Raw genomic sequence first — 12,062 nt, forward strand, 5'->3', positions numbered from 1 at the left:
TGGAAGACACAAATAACATGCCAGTGACTGATGGAAATGAGGCTATGACAGGTGAGGACCTTGAGAGGATTGTTATCACCAAGGAGGTAGTGATGGGCAAGCTAATGGGGCTAAAGGTAGACAAGTCTCCTGGCCCTGATGGAATGTATCCCAGAGTGCTAAAAGAGATGGCTAGGGAAATTGCAAATGCACTAGTGATAATTTACCAAAATTCACTCGACTCTGGGGTGGTCCCGGCGGATTGGAAATTAGCAAACGTGACACCACTGTTTAAAAAAGGAGGTAGGCAGAAAGCGGGTAATTATAGGCCAGTTAGCTTAGCTTTGGAAGTAGGGAAGATGCTGGAATTTATCATCAAGGAAGAAATAGCGAGGCATCTGGATGGAAATTGTCCCATTGGACAGATGCAGCATGGGTTCATAAAGGGCAGGTCGTGCCTAACTAATTTAGTGGAATTGTTTGAGGACATTATCAGTGCGGTAGATAACGGGGAGCCAATGGATGTGGTATATCTGGATTTCCAGAAAGCCTTTGACAAGGTGCCACACAAAAGGTTGTTGCATAAGATAAAGATGCATGGCATTAAGGGGAAAGTAGCAGCATGGACAGAGGATTAGTTAATTAATAGAAAGCAAAGAGTGGGGATTAATGGGTGTTTCTCTGGTTGGCAATCAGTAGCGAGTGGTGTCCCTCAGGGATCAGTGTTGGGCCCACAACTGTTCACAATTTACATAGATGATTTGGAGTTGGGGACCAAGGGCAATGTGTCCAAGTTTGCAGACGACACTAAGATAAGTGGTAAAGCAAAAAGTGCAGAGGATACTGGAAGTCTGCAGAGGGATTTAGATAGGCTAAGTGAATGGGCTAGGTAGGGTCTGGCAGATGGAATACAATGTTGACAAATGTGAGGTTATCCATTTTGGTAGGAATAACAGCAAAAGGGATTATTATTTAAATGATAAAATATTAAAACATGCTGCTGTGCAGGGAGACCTGGGTGTGCTAGTGCATGAGTCACAAAAAGTTGGTTTTCAGGTGCAACAGGTGATTAAGAAGGCAAATGGAATTTTGTCCTTCATTGCTAGAGGGATGGAGTTTAAGACTAGGGAGGTTCTGCTGCAATTGTATAAGGTGTTAGTGAGGCCATACCTGGAGTATTGTGTTCAGTTTTGGTCTCCTGACTTGAGAAAGGACGTACTGGCACTGGAGGGTGTGCAGAGGAGATTCACTAGGTTAATCCCAGAGCTGAAGGGGTTGGATTACGGGGAGAGGTTGAGTAGACTAGGACTGTACTGGTTGGAATTTAGAAGGATGAGGGGGGATCTTATAGAAACATATAAGATTATGAAGGGAATAGATAGGATAGATACGGGCAGGTTGTTTCCACTGGCGGGTGAAAGCAGAACTAGGGGGCATAGCCTCAAAATAAGGGGAAGTAGATTTAGGACTGAGTTTAGGAGGAACTTCTTCACCCAAAGGGTTGTGAATCTATGGAATTCCTTGCCCAGTGAAGCAGTAGAGGCTCCTTCATTAAATGTTTTTAAGATAAAGATAGATAGTTTTTTGAAGAATAAAGGGATTAAGGGTTATGGTGTTCGGGCCGGAAAGTGGAGCTGAGTCCACAAAAGATCAGCCATGATCTCATTGAATGGTGGAGCAGGCTCGAGGGGCCAGATGGCCTACTCCTGCTCCTAGTTCTTATGTTCTTATAACATATTTTCTAAAAAAAAAAAAATCATGCAAAATATGTTTTTTAAAAACAAGTTGCAAGAATTGGTCAACACACAACGGTAACTTGGCAGTACAACTATTTATTCCTTTTTAAATAATCAAACTGTAGCCATCTGGGATGGCCACTTTCAGAACACAAAATGGACACTCGCAGAGCCTATAGGGAAATGTGGACAATATAAGCAACAAGCAGGCACAGAGCTTGAATGTATATTTGGAAGGCAGTCAGCAGACGGAATCTAAACTCTGGGTCGATTTACATATTGATGGTCCATCTCCGAGGAACAAAGGACTAATGCTCAGGTAGCCGATACTGTCTCAGACATTCCGGCGCCTCTACCCCAACCAAAAGACACAAACAAAGCTACCCCCCCCACCCCCCGGATCCTTCCACGCCAAGGTCCCGCCAGCTGAGAGCAGGTGTGAACGCCGCCGGCGGGACTCATGTATTTTGCAACGGCCGCTCGGCCTATCCTGGGTCGAGAATCAGCGAGGGGGGGCCGCGTCGAGCTGCCCCTGACCGGCGCTGCTCCGACCACGCCGGCGCCACGAATCGCATCCCGGCGTCGGGGCGGAATGGAGCAATTTGCGCCGGTCGCAGGGATTCTCCAGCCCGGCCCCAGGCTGAGAGAATCCCGCCCAATACCTTTCGAAATTTAAGAGGAAATATTGCCCTCAAAGATAAAATTCGAACAAGCATGGATGTAAAAGATCAAACCATATCTAATTGAATGGGGGAGCCTTGCTTAGATCACACTGGGAGCACTGTGCACAGTTCTGGTCTCCATACCCCTCGGTTAGACCACATGTGGAGCACTGTGCACAGTTCTGGTCTCCATACCCCTCGGTTAGACCACATGTGGAGCACTGTGCACAGTTCTGGTCTCCATATCCCTCGGTTGGACCACACTTGGAGCACTGTGCCCAGTTCTGGTCTCCATGTCCCTCGGTTAGACCACACTTGGAGCACTGTGCACAGTTCTGGTCTCCATATCCCTCGGTTAGACCACACTTGGAGCACTGTGCACAGTTCTGGTCTCCATACCCCTCGGTTAGACCATATGTGGAGCACTGTGCACAGTTCTGGTCTCCATATTCCTCGGTTGGACCACACTTGGAGCACTGTGCCCAGTTCTGGTCTCCATGTCCCTCGGTTAGACCACACTTGGAGCACTGTGCACAGTTCTGGTCTCCATGTCCCTCGGTTAGACCACACTTGGAGCACTGTGCACAGTTCTGGTCTCCATATCCCTCAGTTAGACTACACGTGGAGCACTGTGCACAGTTCTGGTCTCCATATCCCTCAGTTAGACCACACTTGGAGCACTGTGCACAGTTCTGGTCTCCATATCCCTCAGTTAGACCACACTGGGAGCACTGTGCACAGTTCTGGTCTCCATATCCCTCGGTTAGATCACACTTGGAGCACTGTGCACAGTTCTGGTCTCCATATCCCTCAGTTAGACCACACTGGGAGCACTGTGCACAGTTCTGTTCTCCATATCCCTTGGTTAGGCCACATTTGGAGCACTGTGCACAGTTCTGGTCTCCATGTCCCTCGGTTGGACCACACTTGGAGCACTGTGCACAGTTCTGGTTTCCATGTCCCTAGGTTGGACCACACTTGGAGCACTGTGCACAGTTCTGGTCTCTATATCCCTCGGTTAGACCACACTGGGAGCACTGTGCACAGTTCTGATCTCCATATCCCTCGGTTAGACCACACTGGGAGCACTGTGCACAGTTCTGGTCTCCATGTCCCTAGGTTAGACCACACTTGGAGCACTGTGCACAGTTCTGGTCTCCATATCCCTCAGTTAGACCACACTGGGAGCACTGTGCACAGTTCTGATCTCCATATCCCTCGGTTAGACCACACTGGGAGCACTGTGCACAGTTCTGGTCTCCATATCCCTCGGTTAGACCACACTGGGAGCACTGTGCACAGTTCTAATCTCCATATCCCTCGGTTAGACCACACTGGGAGCACTGTGCACAGTTCTAATCTCCATATCCCTCGGTTAGACCACACTGGGAGCACTGTGCACAGTTCTGATCTCCATATCCCTCGGTTAGACCACACTGGGAGCACTGTGCACAGTTCTGATCTCCATATCCCTCGGTTAGACCACACTGGGAGCACTGTGCAGAAAAATCGTACTGCTATTCGGAATAGCAGGGCATGAAGCTTTCGAGATCTATAACTCCTTTAATTTCTGGGAAGGTGAAGACAAAACTAAATTTAAAGTGATTATCGCAAAATTTGAAGAACACTATAAAAGTCAGTCTGGGGAGATGCTGGAAAGATTTAACTTTCGTCATAGGTGCCAGAGAAACGGAGAGCCCATCACTGATTTTATTACAGATCTCAGGGTACGAGCACCACGCTGTAATTATGCTGATTTCAGAGACGCTATGATAATGGATCAATTAATTTATGGACTATCTGATAAAAATTTGAGGGAAGAACTTTCACAAAAAAAAGTATCGAACTCTAGAAATCGCTGTACAAAAATGCCTTGCTTAGGACCAAAATCAAAATCAATACTTTGAGTCTTTACAAACAAGGAATCATTACCTGGAAAACAAAATCCGTAAAAAATGGTGCGGATACTCACCACGAGGCAGGGGCAGCATTGAAACTTAAGAAGATGGATGTTCTGAGCAGCCGCGCATGCGCAGTTGCGAAAAGAGCGCACAGTAAAGGGAAATCGAATTGAGCATGCGCAATCGATTCCTACTCTTTACGTCACAAACGTCATGATGTCAGAAGACCCAGACCACGCCCACTTAAAGGGGAAATGCCCGGAAATTGAAAAAAAGGGTTTTAAAGCTACAAAACCCAATTTTCTTTACCTCGAAAGACAGAACAATGCCTGAACATCGACCAGCAGTTGAAAATAACCTCCGCAGCACCCTGGAACAAGCAGTTTGCACCACCCAAAGTGAAAAGCACAATGACAAATTTGAAACCAAAGAAGATGATTTGTTCATTGAACATGAAGAGCACAATAACGAATCCGAAACAAAAAGAGAAGATTTGTATATTGAAGAATACTACTCAGACATGACTGAGTTATTCGGATATGATGATCATAGCATCAGCGACACGGTTGAAAAGCTCAACACGACTCTACACATGGTAGATTAATCCATGATGCAATGGCAGATCGTTGATACATTGGATGACAGCAACCTGTCAAATACCCAAGAAGAAAACGACACCACACAGAGAATACTGACCGACTCTGTTGAGAGAGCGCTGATCGTCTCCACAGAGAGAACACTGCACGGCTCCACACAGAGAGCGATGGAAGCCTCCTCCGAGAAATCGCTGACAGACTCCAGAATGGAAGCAATTAAAGACTCCAGAGCGACAACCATGCACGAAGAAGACCATGAAGGTCTATCCACCTTATCTGAGCAACCAGAAGCAGACTATGAAAGTCTACCCAACACACATGAACAACAAGAAGACGATGAATGTCCAACCACTGTATGTACGAATAGTGACACAGTGATCACAATCAGCATAGAAGATATGCAAGATCACAGTGAGATTGACAGATCTCAGCTCGTCTGTACAGAAGCACCCAACAATCAAAATAAAACTACTCTTGAGTCCAGTGAGACCACGTCAATTGAAACCTCATCAACTCTAAACTACCCACAAGGAAATTAAATCTCGAAGATTTTGACTCCAGAAGAGGAGCACCAAGAAACCAAAGAAGATTCAAATGAACCGGAAATGACTCCAGAAGAGGAGCAACAAGGAATAAAGAAGAATCAAATCCACCACAAATGACTGATGTCACCAAGATCAATGCAACATCAGATCATTCTCACAAACCACAAGACGAAACGCTCAACGAACCATCAGATACCGCAAAGGACACTGATACCAATAACTTTGAGAATGACTCAAATCATCAACACGGAACAGTCATTGAGCGCAACAAGAACAACAACAAAAACCACCAGAACAACAACACAAACAACAAAACCAACAACAAGAAGCACAACAAAAACAACAAGAACAACAAAGACAGAAACAACAACAATGAAACAACGACCTGTGCAACATGGTACAACTCTGCACATGAAGGACAATGCCACAGCACACTCCAAAACGCTGACAAGAGTACAAACATACCATGGCGTGACAACGAATCTCACAAATTCACATTTGCTCCACAACAAACAAGCAAACCAGCTTTCAAGGCAGATGACATACAGAATCAATACCGAAAGCACAGGAAAAGGTCCAGGTCAGACAACAAAGATGTAACACAGAATCGCTACCACAAGCAGAGAAAAGAAAGTCAAAATCAGACAACGAAGTGATTCAACCATTTGAACACCTCATGATGACTTGTTGGGACTGAACCACAAGCAAATGGAAAAAAAACCCTAAAAGACTAAATAAACTAACATTTGACTGATTAAATCATTGATTCTATGTAATGCATTTGCAAACTGCATCCAGTATTTTTGTTCAATTTTCTTGACAACACACAGAAAATATGTAACACACAAAAAAGGGGGATCTCTGTATGTGCATGTACATAAGGGGTTAATGTGTAATCAGTAGCACCACATGATCTCTAGAGGGACGGACCAACAGAGGTATAAAAGCAACCACATTGTCGCTCGCTCTCTCTCTCTCTCTCTTTTGGACAGACTGTGACCAGGACAGGAGTATCAGATTAGCTCAGATGGTTAGTGTAGTTACTGTAGTTAGATCTTGTTAACCTTATCACTAGTATCAATGTTAAAGTAAAGAACTCACGCAATTATTGTTATAGTTACTCAATAAACCTTTTGTTACTACTGGACGAGTTTGAGCCTTCTTCATTCAGAAAACCTCATCAGTAACCAAGGTTTGAGTAACACATATTACGCTCTGTAGTATATCAAAACACACAGAGAAGTGTAATAAAAGATAATACAGGAGCGTAATGTGATCAACAAATTAATAGTAAACACACGTTTTATCACTGGCCTCTGGAAGCGAAGACATAGTCACTTTTGATATCCTGGCTTTCTGAAACAATCCCTGGAGTAAATGCCAGTTCTGCTATCCTGGCCCTCATGAACAATGAGGCTGAGGTTGAGGGGCGACCTGATAGAGGTGCGCAGGATGCCAAGGTGGGGAAAAAACAATTCAGGGCTATTAGGATTGACGTTGAGCCTTTTGTAAACACAGCTAACAGGATGAGGCTCAATCATGGACTGATAGCAATTTTACTGGATAAGGTTTAAACATCACAGCTTCAGGGATTGGGTCGAGTTAAACTGGGATGGGCTATTGATTTTTGAAAATTGTATAATTGATGCGTTTTTATCAGTGTTTAGTAGATCGATCTTGACAAACATCCAGATCTAATCTCCGTGTGCACGTAACCAAGTTTGGATTAATAAATAAGCCATCTTATCCAGATTGCTGATCTGTCTGTTGCTCTCTGTACTGAGTTGAGCCACAGGGAAGAATCCCACATGGAAGCTGACTCAATACACAGGTCTTGAAACCGCTCCTACAGTCTACATCACCAACAGTCTGTCCTGGTCCACCCACATCGACACTACGACCAAGAAAGCACAACAGCGCCTATACTTCCTCAGGAAACTAAGGCAATTCGGCATGTCCACATTGACTCTTATCAATTTTTATAGATACACGATAGAAAGCATCCTATCGGGCTGCATCACAGCCGGGTATGGCAACTGCTCGGCCCAAGACTGCAAGAAACCTCAGAGAGTCATTAACACAGCCCAGACCATCATACAAACCTGCCTCCCATCCATTGACTCCATTTACACCTCCCGCTGCCTGGGGAAAGCGGCAGCATAATCAAAGACCCCTCCCACCCGGCTTACTCACTCTTCCAACTGCTTCCATCGGGCAGGAGATACAAAAGTCTGAGAAACGCACAAACAGATTCAAAAACACCTTACCCCACTGTAACCAGACTCCGAAATGACCCTCTTATAGACTGATCTGATCCCTTCACACTCTTCTCTTCTGCATAGCACGACAAGAACAAGGAACAATACAGCATAGGAACAGGCCCATCGGCCCTCCAAGCCCATACCTATCATGATACAAACCTTTGCCAAAACTTTCAGCATTTCCTAGTGAATTATCCCTCTCTTCCCATCCTATCCATGTGTTTGTCAAGATGCCTTTTGAACGCCGTTAATGTATCTGCTTCCACAACCTCCCCTGGCAACGCATTCCAGGCACTCACCACCCTCTGTATAAAAAACCTGCCTCACACATCTCCTCTAAACTTTGCCCCACAGACCTTAAACCTATGCCCCTTGGTGACTGGCCCCTCCACCCTGGGAAAGAGTGCCTGCCCATCCACTCTATCCATGCCCCTCATAATCTTGTAGACCTCTATCAGGTCGCCCCTCACCCTCTGCCATTCTAATGAAGTCTGAGTCTATTCAACCTTCCGCATAGCTAACATCTTCCAGACATCCTGGTAAAACTCCTCTGCACCCTCTCCAAAGCCTCCAAATCCGTGTAATCGTGTGGCGACCAGAATTGTGCGCAATATTCCAAGTGCGGCCTTACCGAGGCTCTATACAACTGTAGCATGACTTGCCAGTTTTTATACTCGATGCCCCGTCCAATGAGGGCAAGCATTCATTCTCGCCACAGGATAACTTTTCTCCAAAATATGTGGTTACACTTTCCAAATGTTTAATAGCCAGGCTGATCTTCTTGGTTTTCCGTGCGTGCACGGACCAGTGTATTGGCAGCCATGTTTGTAGAGATAATAATCTTTATTGTCACAAGTAGGCTTACATTAACACTGCAATGAAGTTCCTGTGAAAATCCCCTAGTCACCACATTCCAGCGCCTGTTCGGGTACACAGAGGGAGAACTCAGAATGTCCAATTCACCTAACATCACGTCTTTCGGGACTTGTGGGAGGAAACCGGAGTACCCGGAGGAAACCCACGCAGACACGGGGAGAACGTGCCGACTCCGCACGGACAGTGACCCAAGCCGGGAATCGAACCTGGGACCCTGGCTGTGAAGCCACAGTGCTAACCACTATGCTGTAAGCCGTTTTAATTGTGAACACACAAACATACACAATAGGATCTGGAGCAGGCCACTCGACCCCTCGAGTCTGCTCCATCATTCTATAAGATCACGGCTGATCTGATTGTAACCTCGACCCCACATTCCCACTGACCCTCCGTAACCTTTCACCCCCCCCCTTGTTAATCCAGAATACACCTCTGCCTTAAAAATATTCGAAGATTCTGCTTCCGCTGCCTTGTGAGGAAGAAAATTCCAGAGACGCGCGACCCTCTGAAAGTAAACATTTCTCCTCATCTCTGTCGGAAATGGGCGACTCCTTATTTTTAAACAGTGACCCCAATTCTAGATTCTCCCACAAGAGGAAACATCCTCTCCACATCGCCCCTGTCAATACCCCTCAGGATCTTAAAGGTTCCGATCAAATCGCCTCTTGGTCTTCTAAACTCCAGTGGATGCAAACCTAACCTCTCCAACCTTTCCTCATAAGACAACCTGTCCAGTCCTGGTATTAGTCCAGTAAACCTTCTAATTCTTCAATAAGGAAACCAATACTATACACAATTCTCCAGATGTGATCTCACCTATGCTCGGTACAACTGAAGCATAACCTCCCTGCCTTTGTAATCAATTACCCCTCACAATAAACTATAACATACTATTAACTTTCCTAATTATTCGCTGTACCTGTATACTCGCCTTTTGTGATATATGCACTCGGACACCCAGATCCCTCTACACCTCAGAGCTCTGCAATCTCTCACCATTTAGATAATAAGCTCCTTTTTTATTCTTCCTGTGAAAGTGGACAATTTCAGATTTACCCATATTATATGCCATTTGCCACATCTTTGCCCACTCGCATCCACAGGAGCAGGAGGAAGTCATTTGGCCCCTCCAGCCCGCTGTACCATTCAATACAATTGTGACTAATCTCTGACCTCCACTACCCTTTCCCGTCAATTCCCTCCTTTCCATCAATTCCCCAGGTTCAAAGATATGTTGCTCTCAGGCTTCAACTCAGTAACTGAGCACCCAAAACACTCCGATGACAAAGAAAGGTTCACAACCCTTTGTTCCTATTTGAGTTGGTGTCACTACTGGATAGGAAGATCTCAGAATGGAACTCAGGCTCAAAATATCGGACTCCTGCACGTTCTCCCCGTGTCTGTGTGGGTTTCCTCCGGGTGCCCCGGTTTCCTCCTACAAGTCCCGAAAGACGTGCTTGTTAGGTGAATTGCACATTCTGAATTCTCCCTCTGTGTACCCGAACAGGCTCCGGAGTGTGGCGACGAGGGGCTTTTCACAGTAACTTCATTGCAGTGTTAATGTAAGCCTACTTGTGACAATAATAAAGATTATTAAGACTTTACTTTTTTTTAGAAAACATGGAGGAGTCACAGGGCTACTAATTAGCTTTTAACAAGACAAAAACATTTATTAAACATAAAAAGTTTGACTATAATTCAATATTCCCTCATTCTCACTTGTCTTCACAAAGTTCTCAACTTTTAAGGATAACACAGGTTACAAAATATATCTTACGCTATTATGTTCTCGACAAGCACACAGTCCCTTCAAACCCACAGGATGACTGTGGTCAGACACACTCTACTCTGAAATCAAGTAGCAGATGCCACCCAAGTGAATTTCTATGGATTTGTGCTTAATTTCCCCCAGGTGATTGACACAAACGTTTCCAATTCCATTCTCGAAAAGACATGCTTTAAAATCTTCTTTCAACCAATGCTTTCCATCAACTATTTTCATCAAGGATCCGCCTCCAGGTTTTCCAACTATCCTTTCAAACAGGATTATCTTCGGCTGTTTTAGCAAGGATCCGCCTCCAGGCTTTCCAACTGCCCTTTCAGTATTCCTTTGTCTTGATTTGTCACATGCATCCAAACCTCTCACAAAAAAACAGATACTCAGTCCCCAGCAGAATTCCCAGGTCTGGTTTTAACTCCAATGAACGGTACCATGTCCGAATGGTAGTTCCACCTTGTTCCTTTTTACTTCAATATTCTTCGATCTTCTTTTCCATTCCTTGGTTTTTAGAACAAATTGTCCTATAGCTTCTCTGAAGCCTTCTTTTGTGCCCATTACTCCATGGTATAAATTTCCTGCTTCTAGCAGAGCTGAGAACGGTTTCCTCTCTGGCTTCCTATCTCCAACTGCCTGGATCCAGTTGAACACTAAAACTCAAAAGGTGCTCTCCCAAAAAGTGGCCCATGGTTGCTCAGCAACATCTAATTTTTTCCCCAAGTTTGTGTTTACTTTTTCCCTCGTAAACTTTCTCTCGACACAAGAGAAAACAGTTGAACTGAAACCAAAAACCCCCATACATGCAAACACCTTTGTCCAACATGAATCTAACTAAAGTTGTACCCTTTCATGCACAAAACAGGAAATTAAACCCACTTGAATCCATTCTTATGTTTAATATTTAACTATATAAATATAGATCACTTTAACCTACCTCTGCTTCCTGGCACCTTTGAGTGGAGAAATTTCAGCCCATGATGGCCAATTCCTTATCCTGAGACTGCGCACCAAGTTCAGTCAGGAAGGAAAACCGCCTCTCAGCATTTACCTTGTCAAACCCTGTCCTCCTCCAGTTACTCTGCCCCAACATTGACAACCATGAGCTGGATTGGTCCCTGAATATGCAACTTGATCAAAACCATTAAGATCCTGATATAAGATTCCTCAAACAGCAGTGAAACCAGAATCGTTGAATATTTTTAAGGCAGAGGTGGATAGATTCTCGATTAACAAGGGAGTGAGGATTATCGGGGTCGGCAGGAGGTTACAATCAGGTCCGCCATGATCTTATTGAACGCCGGAGCAGGCTCGAGGGGCCGAGTGGCTTTCCCCTGCTCCTAATTAGAATCATAGAATCCCTACATTTCTGAAAGAGACCCTTTGGCCCATCGAGTCTGCACCGACCCTCAAAGAGCACCTTACCTAGGCCTACTCCCCCGCCCTATCACTGTAACCCCAGAACTCCACCTAACGTTTGAGCACCAAGGGGAAATTTAACATGGCCAGACTTCCTAACACATCTTTGGACTGTGGGATAATTTCACACAGTCACCCATGGTTGGAATTGAACCTGGGCCCTGAACTTGTGAGCCAGCAGTGCCACTGTGCAACCTGAATGATTGGCAAAGTACTGCAGTGGTTTGCCTTCTGCGGTATGTTTGATCAGGACACTCACCTGCTCTTAGCGCCTGCCCTCGGGCATAGCGGAAGGATTTATAGGCTGACAATC

This window comes from Scyliorhinus torazame, chromosome 4, assembly GCF_047496885.1.
Source record: "Scyliorhinus torazame isolate Kashiwa2021f chromosome 4, sScyTor2.1, whole genome shotgun sequence".
NCBI classification, from domain to species: Eukaryota; Metazoa; Chordata; class Chondrichthyes; order Carcharhiniformes; family Scyliorhinidae; genus Scyliorhinus; species Scyliorhinus torazame.